This window comes from Lemur catta, chromosome 3, assembly GCF_020740605.2.
Source record: "Lemur catta isolate mLemCat1 chromosome 3, mLemCat1.pri, whole genome shotgun sequence".
In the NCBI taxonomy this organism is placed as follows: Eukaryota; Metazoa; Chordata; class Mammalia; order Primates; family Lemuridae; genus Lemur; species Lemur catta.
Genome location: NC_059130.1, coordinates 8,999,152 through 9,024,403, shown reverse-complemented (window position 1 = coordinate 9,024,403; position 25,252 = coordinate 8,999,152). Strand labels below are relative to the sequence as shown.

The following is a 25,252-nucleotide window of genomic DNA, read 5'->3' as shown; positions in this document are numbered from 1 at the left end:
GTGGCCATCTGCAAGCCAAGGAGAGAGGCCTCAGAGGAAACCAAGCCTGAAGGCACCTATTTTGTCCTCCTATCCTCCAGAGCTGTGAGAACATAAATTTCCATTTTATAAGCCACCCAGTGTTGGTATTTTGTTATGGCAGCCCTAGCAAACTAACACGGCATGTCTACTGAATCACCATGGAACAAGGAGAGAGTGACAGTGAGTCGGGGGCTAAAATTGTTAAGAAATTAGGGGAAATAATACAGAGCACATGATATGTCAGCATATCATGGCGGGCATTTGGCGATATCCTCTGATGACAGTAGATTCAAATCTGGACTTCTTTTTGGTGGGGGGTGGGTATGGTCTGAAAGTAGCAATGAAGACCAAGATGACATCTATGTTACTTATGGGCCCAGTGACACTAGGGCTATGGATCAAAAAAAAAGAGCCACCACTTGTGAGAGCTGCAGGAAAAGCAGGGTCCATAGGAGAGAGCCAAGTTTCAGTTGGGGAAGAAGGTGAAGGGAATAGGATTTTGCTCCTAAGGGACCCATGAATTTCAGAGGGTACAGTGGATAGCTTGGGAGAAGGGGACAGAAAGAGGATGCGGGCATTCTTATTGTGATTAGAATGTAGATGTTATAAAAGTGTGGTGATGTCCATAAATAGGGATAAAGGCATAATGAGGTAAGTCTGGGAGTATTCTAGGCAGAACACCCCTTCAGGCCTTAGAATTCAAATTGCAGGGGTTGAGAGTGGGGGAGATTCTGATTAAGGGGATAGAACTCCTAGCAGGTATGGCTTTAGGTTTTTGACTTTGAATGGAATAGTGGTGATTTTATTCAGAATGTGCTATGTCTTGGCCCCAGGGACTTCTAGGGAAGCAGAGTGTTTCACTAAATATGTTAGCTGCTTACTTATGACTGTCTGGAAATTTATCCTGTGTGAAGTATCGAACCAATTTCATTTTGTTTTAGACAGTTACCCACGTTGGCTCAATACCTTTTTTCAGATAGTCCATCTTTCTCCCATGGATTTGAGATGCCACCTTTAATATGTATTACACTAAATTCCCATATGTATCCTGTATCTTGTGCATACATCTAGTTTCTTAAACTGTTGTGATTAGAAAATATTCTTTAGGAAATGTTACACAATTTCTAGCAGTCTTTTGTTAATGTGATTTTCTCAAAAGCTAGGTCATAAAAGTATACATCTATTATTTGCTGAGGGAGGGCATAAGGTATTAAATTCTTGTTAAGTTATAGAAAAATTCTTATTCCTAAATATTGTGAGAACAACCTTCTCCATTATTTTCCTTCATTGGGACTGTAATGCTGCAGATGTTGGTCACCATATTCTGTGCTAGCCTGGCCCTAACCATCAAGCAATGACATAGCAACGCAGCACGGCTCCCAGGAGGAACATTATCACAAACTGCCATCTGCCATAAGGTAAGTTACTAATGCAAGGTTGAGCAAGTCCCGCTCTAAAGTAACCAGTACATCCTGGCAGGTCAGGGATTATAGTCTCATCCGGGGAATAAGCTGTTTGTGCTGCTGTCAAAAAATTGAGATTTACAATTGATTAGTAATAGTAATGATGATGATTAAAAAACAAACAAACCATCCACTACTACTACTTAAATAGATGCCAATTTTTGAGTACCTTAATTGATGCCTGGTATTGTGACTAAGATTTTGATAGTGTATGTGTAAAAATAATAGTGAATTATTACCTTAGTTTTACAGAAGAGTATGTTAAGGCTCAGGAAAGTTGAGTAATTTGCTCATGTCACACAGCTAGTAAGGGGCAGAACCAGGATTTAACGCAATATCTGTATTCTACTCCAAGTAGTAGATTTCTTTTTTTGTTTTTTTTCTCACTTTACTGCTAAATATTGTTTAGATTAGTTATATGACAGAGAAAATCTCATAAAGGACTAATTTCCAGAGCAAATAACATAAGAACACCTTAATTATGTTGGTTTTGCATAAGTAATTATCATTCCCATTTAATGTGTTCATAAAATTAATGCATACATACTTTATCCATTTATTTATCTTTCCATCATCTATCTATACTCTGTGTCAGAATAAATTTGTATAAATAATCATAAAGATAGAAACACTTATGTAAATTAATATAATTTTAAAAAGCAAAAAACACAGTGGCTTGCTTTAATCTCATAAAATCCAGGATTATGGAAATCCTAGTGGCAAAAATATGTAACAGTACTTTTTATTTGGTTATTATAAAACACATACCTCAAGAGAGAACATCTTTATTAATGACTAAGAGAGTTTAAGAATTAAAGTCTAATTTTATCAGGTTGTGAGGTCAACATTCTAATTTTCCACAAGTAGTGAGTGGATTTTTAAGCATTTTTTTAATTTAAAAATTAAATGTAACATAGATTTTTATTTGACAGAGAAATGTACCTAAATAATTTTTCAAGACGTCAGAAACAACCCAGTTCCTTTGTTTTTGTTTTATAAATTTCAGTAGTATTTTTATTTTTTCCTTTCACAAGTGTGGTCCAGATACTGAGTTGAGCAGTAAGCATTTTAAACAAGTATGCAGAAATATAAGTCATTGTTGCGGGAAGTTTACTAAAGTAAGGATTTCTTATTGTGTTTCAGCTACACATACTTCAGTTCTGTTTTTTGAGTATGCTAAGCACCCTGCTGCCTCAGGGCCTTTGCATGAGTTTCCCTGTGCTAGAATGCATTTACACCAGCTAGTCACATGTCTGTCGCTTGACTTCAGTCAGGTCTTCTTTCAACTCTTACTTTCTTGTGTCTTTTCTAACTGACCTGTCTGAAAGAATGCCCCCTTCACTCTGCAGCCCTGGATCCTGCTTTTCTTCATAAATTTGGGATGACTGCACATTTTATATTTATTTGTTTATTCCTGTCTCTTCTGCTAGAATATAAGTTCTATGCTATCAAAGATTATTTTTTGTTCACTAATGTGCCTGCAGGACCTAGAACAATGTCTGGGATCTAATGGACACTCCAAAACCATTTGTTAGTGTGTTGAGTGCTTAACATTTCCGAAAATATCTGATTTACAGAGAGAAGCTTTTGATTTTTCCTCTCTTTAAACAAAGTAATCATACATTGTATCATCTTTAGATGGTATGATTTCTATACCAACAAATATCTTCCATGATATTTTTGATTATTATTCTTCTATAACAACATATGGAATAAAATAATTTCCTTTAAATATATGATCAGAATTTTCACCAATCTTAATGTTGAACTTAATTTTTAAAGAATTGTAAAAATATTCATAAAAAAGGAACATAAAGAGAATATTTATCTCTAAATAAGAATCTATATTCCATCATTTATTGAAACACTTAGGTTATATTAATAGGAATAATGCTTATAAAAGCACTTTGAAGTGCTTTTCGGGTATAAGATATTATTTAAAATTTTGACTGTAGTGATTTGGAAAATATCTTTTGAGACAACATTGGACATTCTGTCTTTATTTTTAACAGAACACATTTACTTATATTGTTGAGCATTCACTCCTAAATATTTATTTATTTAAAATTATTGTCATTTTAAAAAAATTTCAGAATATTACAAGGGTACAAACACTCTGGTTACATAAATTGACTTTGGACTGCCCCAGTCCCCTACAAGTATGCCCATCCCCCAGACAGTGTTCACTGCATGCATTAGGTATAGATTTACCCATCCCCTCCTTCTCCCTCCCACCTGCCCAATCTCTGATGAATGTTACTTCCGTATGTGCACATAAGTGTTGGTTGATTAGTACCAATTTAATGGTGAGTACATATGGTGTTTGTTTTTCCATTCTTGTGATGCTTCACTTAAAAAAATGGGCTCCAGCTCCATCCAGGATAACATGACAGATATTAGTTTACCATTTTATTTTTAATGGCTGAGTAGAACTCCATGGTATACATATACCACATTTTATTAATTCACTCATGTATTGATGGGCACTTGGGTTGTTTCCACATCTTTGCCATTGTGAATTGTGCTGCTATAAACATTCGAGTGCAGATGTCTTTTTTATAGAATGTCTTTTTTTCCTTTGAGTAGATACCCAGTAGTGGGATGCTGGATCGAATAGTAGTTCTACTTTTAGTTCTTTGAAGTATCTCCATGCTACTTTCCATAGAGGTTGTACTACTTTACAGTCCCACCAGCAGTGTGTAAGTGTTCCTATCTCTCAGCATCCATGCCAACACTTGTAAATATTTAAATATAAAATCATGGAAAAATGTGTTCTTAGGACATTTGAAATTTCACTACTAATGTATCTTATTTGTTCATAATTGCTGAAAAACTCACTACTAAATATTTTAATTTAGAATCATGGGGAAAAAAAACATTCTGTGGTTAGTAGTCTTTTTATTGATATTCAGTCTACCCCTATTGGGATTTGGTCTTCATGGAAAGTCATTTAGATCATTTAACAAGAGAGCAAACCCATTAAAAATATGCAAGCTCTTGGAAAACAAAATCCAGTATGCTAATTAAACCTATTAAGGCAATTACAGAGAACTATAAATGATGCAAAAGTCACGTTGGGCTCCTCCGAGTACCAATGACAAAACACCAAGGAGTTTCTATTTTTCTAAATAGAGATAAAGAGTATGGGTGATTAATTTCAACACCACTGAGTTAATTTGCAATGAGTCAACAGCAGAGAACATTTCCATGGGCATAGAATAATGGTAGTTGTTTTACCACTCAGTGGTAATACGGCTCTTTGTCAGGGAATGCTTTGGTAATCAAGAGAAAACTACAACTACCTGTTGACAAGAAAGAAGAAATATAAAAAGTTTCCTGAAACAGTTTGTGGTCTTCAACTGTAGCCAAATTTCTGAGGTTTCCCTCACTAGCATGCACATATGAGAAAATTCTTAACTGGTGCCTTCATATCTTTTGATGGGTGATCAAAACATTATGACTTCTGTTTCAGAAGACAACTTCAGGCTTATGAACTAGTAATAGGAATTTCAAACCTGTTCCCTGAAAGGCACTGATTATTATGTGGTGGTATTGGAAATCATCTAGTTTAAGGAATATGACAATCAAGATGAGGTTAATCAAACTTTAAAAAAATGTACATACAGACTTATGAGGCACTCTTTTTTAAAGTACTTTAAAAAGAAATCCTTAATTAATGTTTATAATTACTCTGTGCAGCAAATGCAACAGACAATACTATCACCACTCTTCAGATGAATGATTGAAGAAGAAAAGTTAGGAAATTTCCCCAACACCTCTCAGCAAAGGAGGAACAGAAGTATTAGATCAGAACTTAGCTTTCCTAAATTCTAATTTGGCTTTCCTAAATTCTTATTCTAAGATGGTTACAATGAGGTGGTTCAGGATACCATGTGATTATTTCCCCAATCTTAGCTATCTAATCAATTTTCAGTTGTTTGTGCTTAGCACATTGCAAAACCGTGTTTATTATTCTCTAAATTACAACAGATGTGCAAAGTCAGCCAGGGCAGAATAAGCATGAAGGAAGGGCACCTGACAGCATATGTGCAGATGCAACATCTAGTAGAGTGTCATCCTCAGTGGTTTTGCCAGGGAATGGAAGCCATCCACAGCAGTGCTTGAGGCTGCAGAATTTCATACAATGCTCACCTCCAGAGCTAATCACAACAGAACAATTTAGTTGTTTTGGTATTGCGTTATTGATCGTCTTCCCCATTTAATGTGTTCATAAAAACAACGTGTACACGTTTTAAATGATACACTCTTCATGACAGGATGGAATGGTGTAAGAAGATGAACAAAAACTAAATGTAATTAATGTCCTATTTCAGCCTCACAAGATCCAGGATTTAGGAATGCTAGTTACAGAGACATAGCTAATTGAGTTGCTTTTACCTAATTGTTGCAACATACATTCCTTAAAAGGGGGTTTCTTAATTATGACCTTATTAAAATTAAAAACCTTCCTTTTCTTCTGACAAGGTGTAGATTAATAATAATGTGGAATAAATTCCTCAGGGATTCCATAGTCTGTAGGCTAAGCGGTTCAGTTCTTGGTCTGCTTTTGGATTGCCTGTCCCATAGAGTATAATCTTAAAATGTTTTGAGCATGTAAGGACATTTTGTGGAGTTTTCATTCCAAGCCAAGAACTCATTGAGGGCAGAAACTTTTTCTTCCATCTTTTTATTGCTTTCACTTAATATCACACAGACATTGAATAAATAGTTCATGAACCATCAATTTTATATCTAATCAAAAGTCAAAATACCAACTGAGAGAAAGCTATAGGTAGTCCTGAAATGGCTAACTAAGAAGAGGACTGTTTTTGAAGCAGTTACACAGGGAACCTGGTGAAAGTTATTGAACATGATTCTGATTTTACGATTTTTAAATGATGAATAAATCTTCTGAAAAATACCTAGAAAACATATCTAGAGCTTATGAACCCTTGGGTTCCTCTTTCTCCATGTAATGTAAACACTTGGAAGAGAAAGCAGAACAAATCCAATTAAGATCTTGGTTAGATAATGTCAACATTTTCCTAGACAATAGTTTAAGATTACCAAAATGATGAGCTCAGGATGGGGAAAATCAAGCTTCAAGAATGAAAATCCTGGAGAACATTTAGGGGATTAAAAAAAAAAGAGTAAAAAAAGCTCATTTACTAAGAAATCTTCCAGATTGCTCGTCTGAAAGTAGACTACAGGTTCTGAAAAACGTGCATGTATTCAGTTACCCTAAACCGATCTGGAAAAAGGACTAACAATGGAGAAAGTTCCCAATAGGTCATACTGGGAGTGAAAAAAAAAAAAAGAAAAAAAGAAAGAGAAATATTTAAAATGTCAAAAGAATGTCAAAAGATGGCACAACTTGATTATATGAATCTAAAGACATTATCAAGATTTAGTATGATGATATTGACTATAAGAATTTTTTTTTAGAGACAGGGTCTTTCTCTGTTGCCCAGGCTCCAGCGCAGTGGTGCAATCACAGCTCACCATAACCTGAAACTCCTGGGCTCAAGTGATCCTCCTGCCTCAGCCTCCTGAGTAGCTAGGACTACAGGCATGTACCACAATGCCTGGCTAATTTTTAAATTTTGTTTTGAAGAGACAGGGATCTCACTATGTTGCCCAGGCTGGTCTCAAAGTTGTGAATTCAAGCTATTTCCCTGCCTTGGCCTCCCAAAGCACTGGGATTGTAGGCATGAGGCATAGCAGCCAGCCAATAATTTTGTCTATGGAAAGGTATAGATAATTGCTGTCTAATAGAACTATAATGTGAGTCACACATGTAATTTAACATTTTCTAGTAGCCACTTTGTACAATAAAGAATTTGACCTTACTCAAAGATTTAGCTTTTGTTCTTGTTTCTAGAAGGTAATCTATGCCTTACCAAAGAGGAGTGAGTGACAGTACCAGTTATACCAGATTGTAAAGTGGGGCAGTCATATCCAATAGTCTTAGAGTGGGACTGGTCATGCCACAAATGCCAACCATGTGATTTAGGGTGGGAGATTTGGGTCACATGGTACCAGTTGACCTGGATGCTAAGTACAACCCTGCCTATGTAATGAGTAAAACCCTAGACATTGAATCTCTGGTGAGCTGCCCTGGTTGGCAATACTCTGTGTGTGTTGCCACACATTGATGCCAGGAGGGTAACATGTCTTGAGGACAGTGGATGCTTCACATTTAGAACCCTCCAAACTCTGCCCTACGAGTCTCTTCCGTTTGCTGATTTCAATTTGTAGCCTTCTCTGTGATAAACCATAACCATGAGTATGATAGCTTTCAGTAAGTTCTATTAATTTAGAGAATTGTCAAAAATATTAAATAAAAGTGGTTTTGGGAACCCCATGAACTTTCAGTTGGTGCCTGAAGTGAGGGTGGTTTTCCCTCTAGCTTTGTAGTTGGACTTTAACTCCTTGCAGTTGGTGTCAGAAGTCTTGGGGACACTTAGAAGTCTGGAGGATTGTGCCCTCAACTTTACAGTTTGGCTAACCCAGGTACATATTAACAAAATAAAAATAAACAAGTGAATTAATATTACAGGTGACCCTTGAAAACATGTTTGAACAGCACAGATCCACTTTGCAACCAAACATGGGTAGAAAATAATAGCGTTGGTGGGATGCGAACCCTGTGTATATGGAAGATCTGCAGGGTTGACCCTAGGACTTGAGTATGTGCAGATTTGGATATACCTGGGGGATCCTGGAGCCAGTGCCCCATATACTGAGGAACAACTCTACTAATATATTTTAACTCAATATATCCAAAATATTATCATTTCAAAAGATAATCAAATACAAATTATTAGTCAGCTACTTTATATTCTTTTTCTCATACTAAGTCTATTGGCTATTAGCTACCATGTTGGACAAGGCATTATATATATATATGTATGTATATATATATAATATATATATATTTAAAAGCAATAGAGCTCCAAGTAGAAGAGATCAAGTAATGTCATTTGTCAAGACAATAGTCACATACCGTAAAAACTCATGAACCTGAAATTGGAGACAGATTGAAGAACATGTGGGTACAGACTAAAAGGAGAAAAGAATACACGTAACAGAGGACTGCCTGTCCAGTTTAAGTACATGGCTTGTATATTCCTGAATCTGATTACAAAGCAGGCACAGAGGCATTATATAATAACAGCATCAGGGAACACCAGCTATCAGATCATCTACGATATTCTCATTCAGCTCACTGCAGTGCGTAGGAGAAACTCTGACCATTTGTTGCAGGAAATATCTCCTCTCTTTCTCTCTCTCTTGCTTTCCTCCTTTACCCCCCCTTGTACACTCCCTTTCCCCCCTCCTCCTTCTTCCCTCACCTCCTTCCTCCACTTGTTTCTTTTCTTTCCTTTTTTCCTTTCTTTTAACAAATATTTATTGACCGCTTTTTTATGTGTTATGGTAGTATTTTTCTCCCAACAATTTTCACCCCATCGCCACCCTCAATGGATAACTGATAATGTCTGGAGACAATTTTAGCTGTCACAAGTCAGAGCAATGTTATTACTGAGATATAGTAAGTAGAGGCCAAGGATATCACTAAACATCCTGCAATGTATAAGGCTGTTTCCCACCATAAACATTAATCTAACCCAAAATATTCACAGTGCTGAGATAGAGAAACCCTGTCCTAAAATGTTCTAGAGATGAAGGGAGCTACTCTTCTAGGCATAATTTTAAGAAGGTAAAAGTGGAAGTTAAAAAAAATCTTTAGAGAAAGCAGTGATTAAGAATAACAGTAATAATAATATAGTAGCTAATATTGGTGTGTTTACTCTTTTACCTTAACTATGATAAATATTTTACTCTCCTTAATCTTTGCAACCTATGAAACAGATATTGCTATTATCTTCATTTTATGGATAAGGACACTGAGATCTGTCCCATTAGCTGAAGCTATGAAATGATGGAGGTATCATGTCAGAATAATGGACAAAAGGAACAACTGTCTCACTCAGATAGTTACCATAACACTAGGGAGATGGACTTCAAAAATGGAAAGATCCATAGTGGGCCTCTGCTACAGAGATGATGGCTCAATAGGATTTGGAGTGTCTGAAAACACATTCTAATGATGATGTAGGAAAAGATCTCATCAAAGTAAAGAACAAATGTTTTCTAAAGGGACATGTTAATCATCTTAGTGTGTTGTAGCTGATGCTGTCTACGTCCACTGGACACACGTGGTTCCTGGACTTACAGACTTGACACAAGAACTTCCTGCAGTAAATAGAATACCTACAACTCTTTGCCTTAGACTTTTCTTGGGAAGGTAGAGAGTTCTCAGCCTGCAAGGGGCAGCCTAAACATGTTTGGGAGTTAATTTTGGGGGCGGGGAGAAGTCTTCAGTTAATGGTTGATAAGAGTTTTTGCATAAAAATCCAGCTTCCTCGCCCCTCTGAGATGGGCTCTCCGCAATCTCCACAAGCTCCTCAGCCCCTGTTGTCCACAACAGCACCCCAGTTTGTACCATGCCCATGGCTTCCTGCCTTTCCTTGTCTCACTCAGTTTTCTGTGTGTGCTTCCTAAGATGACCTTCCACTCCTAACCTTGCTCAGTGGCTTCTGGTGGAACTTAATCTATGGTGGGTGTTCTCAGATTGGGTCAGCTTTTGAAAGTACCTGGCAAAATAAAAAATGAGGGAGAGCTTAAGGATGAATATGAATAAACCAAGGAACCATAAAACCTGGAATAAACTAAGGCTTATAAAAATTGCTAGAGACAACCCAAATGGCTGTCATGGGAACTAAAGTAAAAATAATAAAGAGATGAGAAAGGTATGTTAACCAATGTTAAAAAAAAAAAAAGGCAAAACAAAAAACAGAACAAATGTTGCTTCTTTCTTCTCTGTCAAGAAAAAATCTCTTTACCTTTAATGAAAAGGGTAGAACAAATACCAATGAAGGGCAACTGAAACCCTACTTTCTTGAGGAGGTGGAGACTTCTCAGCCTGTAAGAGTCAGGCCAGATGTGTTTGAGAGGTAATTTCTTTGAAGAAGTCTGCAACTAGGCTGACAAAGAGCTTGTGCATAGTGACCAGCTTCCTCACCTTTTTGAAGTATACTCTCTGCAGCCTCTGAGATCTTTAGCAGTCTAAACTATTTAAATATCTTAATTCAGACCGTTCACATTGCAGGAAACAGAGAACTTGAAAATATTACTGCATTTACATCTTAATCTTATATCTTTTAAGAAATCTTAAAAAAACCATGAAACATAAGGCTAAATATAATCTAGATTTTCCATAAGTGTTATAATTTTTTAATTTTCAAAAGAGATTTTATTCATAAATTATAGTTCCCTTAATGCATCTAGGCAGGATTCTAAAAAAAAAAAAACTATGAAATAATAGTTTGTGAGCATTTGGTAAATAAAGTTGTAATCATCTGGTGCCTGTTATAGGTTCTTGGACTGGTGTACTTGGTCATATAAGGTGTAAAAAGACTCAGAAGTCACCCCATCTTGTGTCAGAGAATTTGATCACACTTATTATGAACTTGACTCTTCTAGTTTCTAAATAATAAGAAAATTATATATATATATGTATATATATAAAATAAACCATAGACCTGATGTTTTATCTCACAGCAAAATTGTAGCATAAGGAGTCTTACCTAGAAGGACTTGTTAACTACCTTTAAAGAAAAGCCTCAAAAGGGCATTTTGAAATAACTTTATTTTATTTCATTTCACTTTTTTCTACCATTAATTGCTCAGAGCTGCTTATAGCCTTAAAAAACCAAAGGGAATAAATCTAACAGTAAGAGAGCTATGTCAATTATAAAATAAACTATTTGAAATGATTTTCATTATACTAAATTATTAACATAAAGACACAATTATGAGAATTTGCAGCCCTGTAATTATAGGATGATGATTAATATTTTTCAGTATGACATTAATGTTTGGAAAGTTTGGTGATAGAAATCATAAATAAAATTATTCAATTCTATTGTTATCTTTGTGTCCTGCATTTATTGAATTTAGACATCCTTGCATTTTGTTTGAACTGTGTAGAAGGAAGTTTCTGTGTGCATATTTATGATCAGTATAAGCCCCCTATAAATATTAAAATATTGATCTATTTAAAAAACAACATGCTGTTCTCACATCTTCTCAGACATAATCCAAAATAGCTGATCCAATGAGTAAAAACAGCAATGATTCTCATGGATACATTCTATTTTCCCTATGAATTAAATCAGAGATTTCTCATCTCTAAATGCCTTTTTTTTTTTTTTTTTTTTTTAGTGGTGGTGGTGGTGGTGGCAGGGGAGAAGGAAAGCAGGGGTCCTAGTGCATGTGCAGATGGTTAGATCTATTAGTAAGAGTTGGTAACTAAAAAAATATAGGTAGAGTAAATCGAAATTTAAGTCAGAAGGACTTAGATGTCTGCTTCTCATCAGCACATAATAAGGAGTAGCTCTGTGGCCACATCAGTACTATCCTTCCATGTTAAGTCTCTATTGGCAGAAAATTATCATTTTAAAAACTAGTGTTTTTTAAAGGTCCTTATTGTTCTTTAAGCTCCTCCCTAGACAGAGGATATGCAGATATCATAACTTGATTGTAAGCAATCCAACAGTTTAACTCTCTCAGTCAGTGGTTTGTAGGATCTCCTTCTGATGTAAAATTGTTGAGCCATCTTACTTTGTCAAGACATTTCAGCTAATTAAATGTCTGTGTGCCCAGCAGACATATTAAACACTATGTGGGTCAGTTGTTTTCTGTTTCACTTTGATAACTTTTGTCAAAGCTCATTCTCAAACCCGCCTTGCAGCAGCTTTCTGACATACACAGAGGACTGTCAGCTACGCAGAAGTGTTAGAACATGGGGTGTTCTGGTTATATGAGGAGTTTATCTAAATGAAATTAACACAAATATTAATTTACAAGTAACAAAAAAACATTGGACACAGCTTTCTTTTTTTTTAAGTCAATATTGCAGTTTTAAAATTTTTACCAAAATTATAGATATGCCAAATTTTAGGACTCAAATAATTAATTTTAAAATTCAAATCAAACAAGATTTGGTGTGAAAAACTAATAATCTTCCTCTCTCTTTTGTCCACTTTCCCTTCTCACCTCTTTTAAATCTTCCTTCCTTCCTTCCTTCCTCTCTCTTATCCATCTGTCCATCTGTCTAGCTATCTATCTGCCTACTTATCCAAACGTATTTGTGCATGATATTTAAATCGTATTCCTAGATAACAGGTTTACATTATTACTTTTTGATTTTTCAGTTTTAGGGATTATCTACTGACTCCCTGCTATAGAGAGCAAGGTTTTATCTCTATCTTCCCTAGCTCATATCACACACACACTTCTATTCAACTCAATATTATAATTTTCACTGGAGTAGTTTTCAGCATTTACATTATTAAGACTGGGGAAGTTTATCTGGCTGTTTATTAAACTATGAGTTACTGGAGTGCTCCTGTTGAGAAGTTCAAGACTACTCTGATTCTTGTTTCTTTGTATATGAACTCTTCCCCCCGCCGCCGGAAGCTTTTAGGATCTTGTCTTTGTCCTTGATGTTCCAATGTTTCCTGGTGATGTTCTGTGCTATTACTGTATTTTTATAACTTTTGCTGGCACCTACTGGGGAGATTTTCTTTTATTATTTCCTAGGCGATTTTTCCCTCTTCATTCTATCATGTGGCGATTGGATCATGTGGATTGATCCTTCCATTTTCTGGTCTTTTTGTTCCTATTTCCCATCTCCTTTTTTCCCTCCCATTTCTGGCACATGTACTTAGTGTTATCTATTGAGTTTTGCATGTCTGCTATCATATTTTTGTGTGTCTAAGAGCTCTCTTTTTGCTCTAAAAATGCTTTAAAAATAATATTCAGGCTGGCATGGTGGTTCATGCCTATAATCCCCGCACTTTGGGAGGCTGAGGTGGGAGGATTGTGTGAGCCCAGGCATTCAAAACCAGCCTCAGCAATTTAGTGAAACCCCATTTCTACCAAAAATAGAAAACTTAGACAGGTGTGGTGGTGTGCACCTTCAGTCCCAGCTACTCGGGAGGCTGAGGCAGGAGGATCGCTCCAGCTCAGGAGTTTGAGGCTGCAGTGAGCTATGATCACAACACTGCACTCCAGCCTGGGTGACAGGGCAAGACACTATCTCTAAAACAATAATACTACTACTAATAATAATCTATTTTGTTTCATGGTTGTAGTACCTTCTTTTGTCTCTCTGAGGATACTGATGATAGGTTTTTTTAAGAGTTCACTACACTCTATAGTCCATTTTTTCTCCAAATTTCTTTTCCTATTTGATTATTTTGATCTTGATTTCTCATGTTAGATATTTTATTCAGATTATCTGGTACCACTCAGTTGTCTCACATTCAAAAATGGGGAAATAAAAACTTTGAGACCTGGAAAGGAATTATTTGTGGGCTTTGCTATAGGATAATCTGGCTGGGCTGTTTGATTGGGAAGACTCTGATATCTCCGTCTTTAGGGCTTTTACCTAAGGCTAGTCAGATTCCGCAGAGAATGATCCTACAGTCACCTGTGGGAGATGAATGATGGCTGCTAGCATTCTGGGATTAACAGCTTTCCATTCCTAAACTCTTCAGAGATGATTGGTTTTTAATTTTTGCGCAGTTCCCATTTAGGATTTAGTTACGAACTACTCTTCCATCTGCTTTCCAACTTCCAAATATTACTGCTGCTATCTTTTCTCCCCTACTCCTCATTATTGTGGGATAATTCCCCCCCAAAGTCTATTTACCATTGTTTAGTGGGGTTTTGGGAAGGAGAGAAAGTAAATGGGTGTATGCAATTTGATGTCTTTATCTGGGATCTTAATCATTCTGAAATTATTCATTGGACACCAACAGGGGAAATCCTTCAATTATCAAGTTATGTTCACGTCTTTTGGGAAAGTTGCTCCTAAATTCATCCAGTCAGGTAGGCATTTGTCAAAATTAAAACATATTCAAAGAGCAGGATTAGCCTAGTAATGATAATGGTTGATATTGGATAATGTCCACATGTGAGTTCATCACATTCTACTGTATATTTGAAATGTCCCATAATAAAAAGTTTTCAAAAAGGGCTATTCTATAGTCTTCAGTAAAAGTGTTTTTTAAATTTGAGAATCAAGTAGTTTTTACTAAAACTTTACACAGCATTCAGTCACATGTTATATATTCAAAAGCATTTAAATTATATGCCTCTAGGAAAGCTATAGACTTCCATCAAAACATTATAAGTCTTTTTGAATTAAGAAACAAACTAACTTCCTAATAGAGTGCCATTGCTGTTGGCTTAAGTAGCCACCAAAATGCTCACCAGTCCACTTTTAAGATTCTTTTCTTTCTCTTCTGCTTGTAACTCCAACTTAAGATGGTCTTCTAATCACAGCCCAGTATACCTCTAGTACCTCATCCTAGGTGCTCAAATTTCCTTTGCCTGTCACTGATTCCCTAACATGTCAGCTGACATATGAAAAGGATTTTACTGTACCTTAATAAAATAAATTCAAGGTTACTTAATATCTATGTGCATTATAATTCATCTAAGAAAATTATATTCTCCACATGGAATAAAAATTTATTTTATTATTATGTAAAATGTGAACTTTTGAAATATAACATTTGTTTTTCAATGCAGCATTATTCTACTCATTTAGTGCAAAAATTTAATTATAATCTCTTACAACAATATTTCCAAAGGTAACTCTTTGGACAATAATGCACCCGATCAAATGTATAGAAACGTGTCATGGAGATTAGGAAATATTTGCTATTTATAGCATTTACTTTAGAACGTAGAAGTTAGAAGCAATCAGGCAGAAATTCCAGATTGTAACTTTAGAGAGAAATGTCAAATCTATGAAAATGCTCTTACCCATCACACTAAGTCAACATTTATTAATAAACATTTAGTTCCACTGGCTGCACTCAGAACATTATGTTGTTATCTATTGTTTTGTCTCTTGAATTCACTTTGGTTTAATTGATCAAAACCCACGTTACATATAAAATGACATTTCTTTGAAATGAGAAGTCTGTGAAACTTGATGTTTATATTTGAGGAAAATATTTTATTGAATGAGAGAATCAGGAGAGGTTTTTGTTTTTTTTGGTATGTGGGAAATCAAAGAATCATAAGATTGGAAGAAAACTTTCAGAAACTATCTTGTCAAGTGGTTCTTAGCCAGAGTTGGTTACAGCCTCTATGAGGGTGTGTTTTGAAGTGTATTTGGGCATTTTTCATTGTTGCATGACTGAGTGGGGGATCCTACTGGCATTTCGTGGATGGAGCAGGGATAATATAGATCCTACAATGTTCAGGATGGTTTGGGATAATGAGGAATCATCTTCCCCAATTCCTTAATTTATCCAGTCACTATCTGATGCATGACTTCTTTTGACATTGTGGTCCTACTGTAAGAATGATGAACAGGAAATTCAGTTTTAGGATTACAGCAATGAATTCTGCAAGGTTGAGGAGTAGCCATCACAATGGCAAGTAGCAGAAATTAATTGGAACTGGATGGTCACATAATAGAATCTATCTGTCATCTATTTATCTGACAGTTAAGGTTCCCAGTGGGGTCTGAACCAAACTTCTCCAGGTCTAAGTTTAAATTTATTTAAATTAATTAAAATGTTTTAGAATATTTTTTCCCCAAATAGAATTGCTTTTTCTCCTGATTAAAAAAAGAAAAACAGAAGTACCTCCTTTTTGTAAATAATCCAGAATATAGAAAACACAAAGATGAAATGATCATCACTCTTAATTCTATTACCTAGAGAAATTATTAATATTCAGATCAGGGTTTCCCAACAGTAGCACAATTGAAATTTTAGGATGGATAATTCTTTGATGGGGAGCTTTCCTGTACACTGCAGGATGCTCACTAGCATTTCTGGCCTCACTCACTAGATGCTAGGAGTATCCATACAGTTTTGACAACCAAAAATTTCTCCAAAGATTGACAAATATTCCCCGGGGGACAAAATCACCCCTGCTTGAGAACCACTGGTTTAGATGCGTATGTGTGTGTTTAATTAGGTTGTCATGTAGGATGGCATCCAGGATTCCAATGTTTAACTATACTAACTAGATAGATGCCATAATGGATTTTGAAACATTTTTTATGGTTGTGACTTAGGGAATTCTTGAGGCCCAGTGGATTACGTGGGTTCTACATATGCAGCAGGAAGGCCTTGGTACTATTTATTCCTTACCGATTTACTCATCTTTTAGATGTGGACCAAAGCCTCCAAGGATGATGAGGTAAATCACCTCACCTAACCTGCTTTGAGAACATCTTGGTCTCACATGGTAGTGATATAGCTATTGTGCTGCTATTTTTTTTCTCTGTATCCTCTTAATTCTGAGCTGGCATCTCTTTGTAACTTAGGCTGAATATCATTCATTGGTGGTTCAGTGTGCTGCTTGCATGATGTGAAGACATTTTTAATATAGCAAGTTACATTTTCTTCTATACAGTATTGGCAATGTTGAATTCATTTCTGCTTAAAATGGTCACTAGACTGGCTGATAAGAATTCATTCTCTGAAAGAGCATGATAACTATTTTCCATGTTTTCCAAGTGAGTCAGACTGTGAATGCTGTTTTGTGATTTATTCAAACATGAAAAATACATGTTGGCAAGTAATAACATGCATTAGATTTATAGTGGTACATTCCAAATGCATACATCAGGACTTTGTCTTTTTAACTTTCCTGCACACATGGAGCTAGACACAAATGACAAATTCTTCCCATAAATTAAGAGTTCCTCATACTTGTGCCTCAGTGGCAAAGGTGCGTCTTATTTCCTTTTTCCATGACAAAAAGAGGCTGCTAGTCTTCTCTTCACAAGATCCTCAGCCTTCAGCCTTCAACCTAACTCAAAGACCCTGAAAGAGTTGTTAGTAAGTTGCTGGGAAATTCAGTATACTCCAAGAGCAAGAGTTGCTAAGATTGGAATAAAGCATAGAAAATGTTCTTTCACAGTGAGCAAACTGTAGCATTAGAAACTCCCAGGTAACAAGAGGAAGCAAGAACATAGTTAGGAAAGTTCACTCTTGTGTCAGAGATGGTTAGTGCTCACCAACTACCCATGTGCTCTTCCACACTTCTCAGCCTCCTTTGCATTTCACATGATGGTTGTAGACAATCAAATGTTGCAGCATGAAAAAGTCAAGAGCCAGGAAGCTACCTCACCTGCATCTTTTCCTGCTATTTTGACTTTAGAGACTGCATGTTCCCCTTGACATGACTATGCAAGGGACAGAGCTTAGCTCTCTGAGTCACCACTTGGAGAACTGTGCAAGTCCTGACTTGTGACCTGAATTAGACATATTTGTTTCTGCAGCATGGCTTTGCCCAACCTAAGACATCAGCCAGCCTTAACTGGCTGAAAAGTGAAAAGAAGAGAGTGTGAATCAGACACAGACATGTAAGTGAAGTGGAGCAGAAGTGCAATTAGCTCAATCTGAGAATTACAGAAACATTGTTAACAACTGTTTTCTTTGGAAGCAGAAAGAGAAATTTTGTCTGAACTGTTAGTTTATCTGTGGTGATCAAGTCTCTCAGCAAATTTTTGAGAGGAGAACCTCATTGGGTTGATATTTTACTCTCCCATTTAAAAATTTTTAAAATTCTAAGAGGACCCAGTTGGGCTGTTCTTTTCACATTTTGTTATTACATTTTAAATGTAGGTGAAGCCTAAAAAATCAGCTAAATTGATAGTTTATTTTTTTTAAGTGTTCTAAAAAAGTGAACAGAAGATTCACTGCTTTTGTAGCACTTGATTTCAAATAATTACAGGGACAATCAGAAGATTGGCGGAAGTTTAGAGATCTCAAATCTTCACTTTGATTTTCTTAAACCTGCACCCTAAAAAAAAACCAAAAAACAAGACCTGATATCTTAAACATTTTTGAAATTACAAGAAGACAGGATTCCCCTATTTTGTCCTCCTCAAAATACGACAGAGAGAATTGGCAAATGAATTAAGTCTGGGAAGAAGGCCACCTGGCATTTGTACATCAGACAAGAAGGAATAAGTGAAGCCAAAGGGTTTTCCCCATAAGGAGACAGGGGTAGTGAGGAGGACTCGAGGGATAGAAGGAGATAGGGAGCCTAAGAAGATGGAATCCAGCCTAGATCCACACATGATTTGGAGAGACGGATTTCACACCAAAATTGAGCCAAGGCTTAGTTGAAGCTTTACACTTTAGCAAATATCAATTGAGTTTCAGATTACAGAAAAGAGACCAAAAGAAGAAGAAACAGAACTTTGGCAGTGGTGGTAGCTGACTGGAAATTGCTGCTGCCAGTGTCAGGCACACAAATTACATATCCCACCCCCTCATTGACTCAGTCCAGTGATTCAGGGGTACATTTTTAATTGGTGAATGTTTATAGTAGTAGGCAAATCATGACTCCTTAGATCTTTAGATATTCTTCATGTTGAAAGTGGCAAAGAATCCACCAGTAATTTAAGCAACATAGGGGAAAAGGAAAGTTTTTTTTTTTTTTTTTTTTTTTTAAGCATCTGATGGTTAATTTTATGTGCCAATTTGACTGGGCTAAGGGATTGCCAGATAACTAGTAAAACATTATCGCTGGGTGTGTCTGTGAGGGTGTTTCTGGAAGAGCTAAGTATTTGATTCAGTGGATTGTGTAAAGTCGATCAGCTGTCTACAACATGCGTCAGCATCATCCAATCTGTTGAAAACCCAAATAGAACAAAAAGGCAGAGAAAGGGTGAATTCTTTCTGTTTTCTTGAGCTGGGGCATCTATCTTCTCTTGCTCATGGACATTGGAGCTCCTGGTTCTTGGACATTTGGACTCTGGCAATTACAGTGATAACCTCTCTGGTTGTCAGACCTTTAGACCTGGACTGAATTACATCACTGGCTTTCCTGGTTCTTCAGCTTGCAGACTTCTCAGCTTCCAGACTTCTCAGCTTCCATAATTGCACAAGCCAATTCTTATAATAAATCTCCTCTTATGTATTTATGGATATCCTATTGGTTCTTTTTCTGTGGAGAACCCTAACTACAGTAGGCTCCTCTTATCCGTAATGATACATTCCAAGATCCTCAGGGGATACCTGAAACCGCAGATAGCACTGGACCCTGTATATACACAGAAAGTCCTCAACTTGTGATGAGTTGCCTTACAATTTTTTTATTTTATGATGGTGTGAAAGTGATATGCACTCAGAGAATGTGTACTTCAAGTACCCACATAATCATTGTGTTTTTCACTTTCGGTATAATATTCAATAAATTACATGAGATATTAAACACCTTGTCACAAAACAGGCTTTGGGATAGAGGTTCTTGCCCAATTATAGGTTAATGTAAGTGTTCTGGGTACATTTAAGGTAGTTTAGGCTAAGCTATGATGTTTGGTAGGTTAGGTGTATTAACTGTATTTTGATTTATGATAGTTTCAACTAACGATGGGTTTGTAGGGATGTAACCCCATTGCAAGTCAAGGAGCATCTGTACCATTTTTTTTCATATACACACATACCTACTATAAAGTTCAGTTTATAAATTAGGTACAGTGATTCAGAAATGATAACAATAAAATAGAACAATTAAAACAATATTCCAACCTAACTACCTTTGTGCTTTGGGGCCATTATTAAGGAAAAAATAAGAGTTACTTAAATACAAGCACTGTGATACCATGACAGTTGATCCAATAACTGAGCCATCTATTAAGTGACTAATGAGTAGGTAGGGTGTACAGTGCATGGATGTGTTGGACAAAGGGATGATTCACGTTCCTGGCAGGGACGAAGCAGAATGGCATGAGATTTCATCATGATACTCAGAATGGCATGTAATTTAAAACTTATGAATTGTCTATTTTTGGAATTTTCCATTTAATGGTTTTGGACCAGAGTAACTGAAACTGGGGAAAAGCAAAACCAGGATAAGGGGCGACTGCTGTAATGCAAACACCTATTTAGTTGTCCATTTGTTTTATTCAATATCTTGCAGTGCACAATTACCCAAGTAATTAAAATAAAGATACAGTCAGCTCTTGGCCATTGGCTATAATATCCTTCCTGACAACAGCTTTATTCTAATAAGGTAAATTGGCCCATTAAGAACTTCTTTCTGTGTAATGTGCTGAGGTGTTAAATCCAGGAACTGGGATTCAAAGAGTAGGGGAGGGCAGGGAAAAGTCTAAATGCAGGGTGGCAGGCAGATCATCAAATGAAAGAGGAACCCAGGCTGGTAAGAGGTAGACTTACCTCCTGTGTCTTTGCAGAGCCTTCACAAATACTCTGGGAAACAGGCAACTTCCTGTTTATCGTATTCCTGTGTAATATTTGATGTTTAGAGTTCATGGGATACATCCCTCAGAAGCTGACTAGGACAAGAAAAAAGGGAAAAATAGGAGTATTAGATTACAATTAACAACACCACATTTTTCATGTTGGCCAAAGTGCACTGCTACTATTGAGTATAATAAAATATTTATCATCACATTTTAGGTTTTAGTTCCAGTGTTTTTAAGGTTCCAGTGTTTAATCAAATGTCGGGACTTCTGTGTGGCAGACACATAAATATTTGTTTTTTCTATAATGTGGCAGTTTTGTCAGTTTCTCAGGAACCTTTCCTGGTGGAGAGCCCCTCTTCTTCAAGCTGCAACGTGGGAAATGCTCTCTTCAGGCACCATGTCTCTCTCTTCAAGCCCTCACTTCTGCTAGTCCATCCTACACAGCTCTGTTGGGTTACTTTGCCCCTCTTGGATCTCTGTGAGAGAGGTAGTGTCATTTTCTTACTGAAAATCCTTCAATGGTCCTTGTTGCTCCTAAATCTAATGTTCAAGGACCTTCATGATACAGCTTCCAACGACCTCTCAGCTCTCTCACTTACCTCTTACCCTTTCAAGCTCTGCAATACAGTCCTACTGTGTCATTCAGTTTCTTGGATACACTATGGTCTTCTTGATCTTTGGCTTTTTCCATGTGCTAATAATTGTTTTTCATGGAGCACTCTTTCCCTCCCCTTCCCATCCACTCCCATTAGGTCCCATTACCTAAGACATTAACATCTTCCAGGGGCATATTTCTCTAACATTCCCATCCTTCATATTACATCCTCTCCCCCACAAGTCTGCATATAATTGCCATATTATCATAACACCTACCATATTTCACAATTATTTCTTAATTTCATCCAATATCCAGTCTGTGTACAGAGTTCCTTGATTGACAGAAACGTCTTTTTATAAATGGTTTGCTTGAATCAGGATCAAATAAGGTCTACACGTTGCAATAGGTTAATATGTCTTAATCTATAATAGTTCATCTTCTCGTTTTAAATGCTGTTTGTATTTGAAAGAATCCCATTGATTTGTCTGGTAGAATTTCCATATATTGGATTCCAAAAATTTCAGTTTTATGGTGACATTTAACACATTTGTATATCCACCAAGCTTTTAAATATAAAAGTTTGATTACATTAATATTATAATTTTAGTGAAAAAATTTAACATGGTGCTGTATACTTCCTATTGCATTCATCAAGAGACATATAGAGCTGGTCATGTCTCTTTTAGGGATGTTAAGATTATCAGTCAGTTCAGATGGTTCCAGCCTAATCTATCATAAAAGGTTGCCCATCAACCTTTTATTTAATGGTTTTAGCAGTCATTGATGATTGTTATCTAAATTCAGTATTCCATTAGATAATAATACGATGATTTGTCTCATTCTTTTATTTCTTCTTCATTTGGTTATCCTGGAACATAATTGATATAGAAAAGGCAGCATGAATGTTTGATTCTTTCTCTTTAATTTACTTACTAATTTTAGGAATAATGGCTTGGTGCCCATTATGATCATCCCACAGGAGATGGGCTCAACTCCACACCCACAATTTGGTTTGGATGTTTAGACTGATGATGCCACAAATGCATCAAGAGGGTATGAAGATATTTGTTATTCATATAATGAGGCTTTGTGGGGAGCACAGGGCAGGTTCTTAAGCAGGTCTGAAAATATCTTTAGAGAGCAAGAAGGGGATAACTGGCTTTGACTTTTATTGTGGTTAGGTGCGGGATGAGGGCTCCTGTATTCAGGCTGGGGCTTGCCTGGTTTAAGCATCACGACAGCAGGGAGCATAAGAGCTGGTTCAGATGAGGGGCAACAGGGGATGAAGGACGGTGGGACTTAAAGCTGTAAATAATGAAATATCAAAGAAATGGAGTTGGACTGTTTATTGCAATTCACCCCTGATATTTGGCTGCTGATTGAAGTGTGCTGTGTTGCATTTGTTTAAGTAAACCGTGATAGCATTTATGAGGACTGCAACCTGCAGTTGCTAAGGGCAGTGAAAGTTCTATTGACTGCCTTGTTCAGAAACCCAATGTTGTATATTCTGACAAGTGAAATGAGTGCCTTCCATTCTATTCTGTAAAAAGGTCTATGATAAAGGAATTTAACCCTAACCCTTGAAAGCCTTGTTTTAATTTACATGAGGACATATTAACTATTTTAATTAGAGGGGCTACATGGAATCTCATTTTTGTCAAGCTGATTGTAAGGGCCAAGGATTTAATTTTAAAGGTGGTGCAATATCAGGTATACAGACAGTGCTCATTTAGCTTAGTTCTCTGCTTCAGAATCTTGCAAGTCTGCAAACAAGGTGTTGGTTTGGGCTGCAGTATGATAGGAGGCTTGAATTAGGAAGGCTCTGCTTTCAAATTCCCATCCAAAGTCCCATAGTTGCTAAAAGTATTACGTTCCGTGAAGGTTGCAGGACCGAGGGCTTCATTCAGCACCTTTCTGTGTGGCCCACTCCATATGGTAGCTCACAAAATGGTGATTTGCTTATTTGAAGCCAGCAAGAAAGAGTGTCTTTTAGCAAAATTGATGTTACAATCTTATGTGATACCATCACATATATGTAATCACACACATCCTTTCACCTTTGGTGAATTCTATTGATTATAAGTCACAGGTCCTTCTCACAATGAAAGAGAGAGGATCAAACAAAGTTGTCACTATCTGGGGGTGAAGATCATGGTGGCCATCCTAGAATCTGCCCAACATTTCAAGATGGTTTTTTTTTTTTTAATTTTAATAGATTTAGGGGGTGTAAGTTGAATTTTGTTACATGTATATAATGTATAGTGGTGACGTTTGAGCCTTTGTGTATCACTCATCACCCAAATAGTGTACAGTGTGCCCCATAGGTAAATTTTTTAGGTCTTAGGTAGTTTTCCTGATAAAATGCAGATCTCCAGACTTCCCTCTCTGTGCAGGTTTCTTTTACACTGCTTTATCTCACCAACTTTATATTTTTTGGTGTCCCTGGACTAACCTCAGAAAAACACTATCTTTTCTCTGGACCCTTCCCCATCCATTCTTTGTCATGACCTAGAAACTTGTCAAGGCAATAAGCTGGGAAAATCTTAACAATTACCTATTTTGAGTTGTCCCTCAGGGATTACTGTCCTTCATTGCCTGATGTCTCCAGTGTCTTGAAAGCCATTGTTCATGTATTTTATCTAGTTTTTTGGTTGCTTTGGGCAAGAGGGTAAATCCAGTCTATTTTATTGGATCTTGACTAAAAATGGAAGCCTCATAAGTTTCTTGAAATAATTAAATTAAATAGCATGTTAAAATACATTTTTAGTATAAAGCTCCATACACATACTCCTTGTTTTCAGAACAAGGTGTAAAGTGTAAAAAGCCTCTTATTATTCAAGGAGTAATCATAACATTTTATTTTAATACAGATTTTTTTATTATAAAAATCAAATTATGCTTATTGTAGATTGTTTGGAAAACAGGAGCACAATGAAGAATATTAAAATTATATAAAATCATACCACCAAGATATCACTGATAATAATTTGGAACATATGTTCCTAATTCATTTTTTAATATATTAGGATCTTTTCCCCCAATATTATATAATGAGTATTTTTTGGTGATATTAAATATTTTTCAAAATATGATTTTCAATGCTTAGATGAAAATCTATTTATAGATCTACAACTCTTTATTTAATTGTTACTCTCTTCTGGGAGCATGTAAACAATTTTGAATTTTCACTATTGTAATTAACATCTTTTACATAAATTTTTGCCCATATTTCTGATTATTCATTTAAAATATAAACTTAAATCTACAATTATCAGTTTGGTCTTCTTTGTTCAAAACTGAGGAAACAAACTTTTATTTGTTAAAGGTATTTCTTTCTTCTTTTACAGTAGATGGACTACTTTATCCGGCAGAGTTAGAGTTGATTGATGCTAAAGATTATTTTTCCATATTGCTTTGTAATGCTGTAGGTTTAAATAAACTTCATTTAGTCAAGACACCTCTCTATATTCATGCTATTTAATTGAAAAATCCTACAATCAAGAGGAAGGTTATGAAAGATTAATGAAGGTTGCCAAAAGAACAAGCAGACAGGGATCCAGATTCTGAGATAATTTTTTCTGTTCCTTTTTACTTGTATGATATTAATATAAATGTATATAAGTGAAACAGATAAATTCAATAAAAAAGCACATGAAAAGCCTGATATATCTATAATGCATGGAGTTATAATCTATGATTAGACCTTTGGTGCTCAAAGTCTGGCCTTTTCATTTATTAGTTATGTGGATTTCTTAAAATCTTTGGGTCCCAGTTTTTGTTTTTTTTTTTGCATCTGTAAAATAGAGATAGAGTAATATCTTAAATGGTCGTGACACTTAAATTAGCTAC

At 36.1% G+C, this 25,252-nt stretch overlaps 1 long non-coding RNA gene across 1 annotated transcript in view; it reads left to right on the top strand.

Moving 5' to 3' along the window:
- LOC123634965 overlaps positions 1 to 25,252 on the top strand; it is a 93,485-nt gene that overhangs the window by 19,167 nt on the left and 49,066 nt on the right. Inside the window, exon 2 of the long non-coding RNA XR_006734027.1 lies at positions 1,329 to 1,439. This is a non-coding gene — a long non-coding RNA (uncharacterized LOC123634965). The remainder of the gene's footprint in view (positions 1 to 1,328; positions 1,440 to 25,252) is intronic.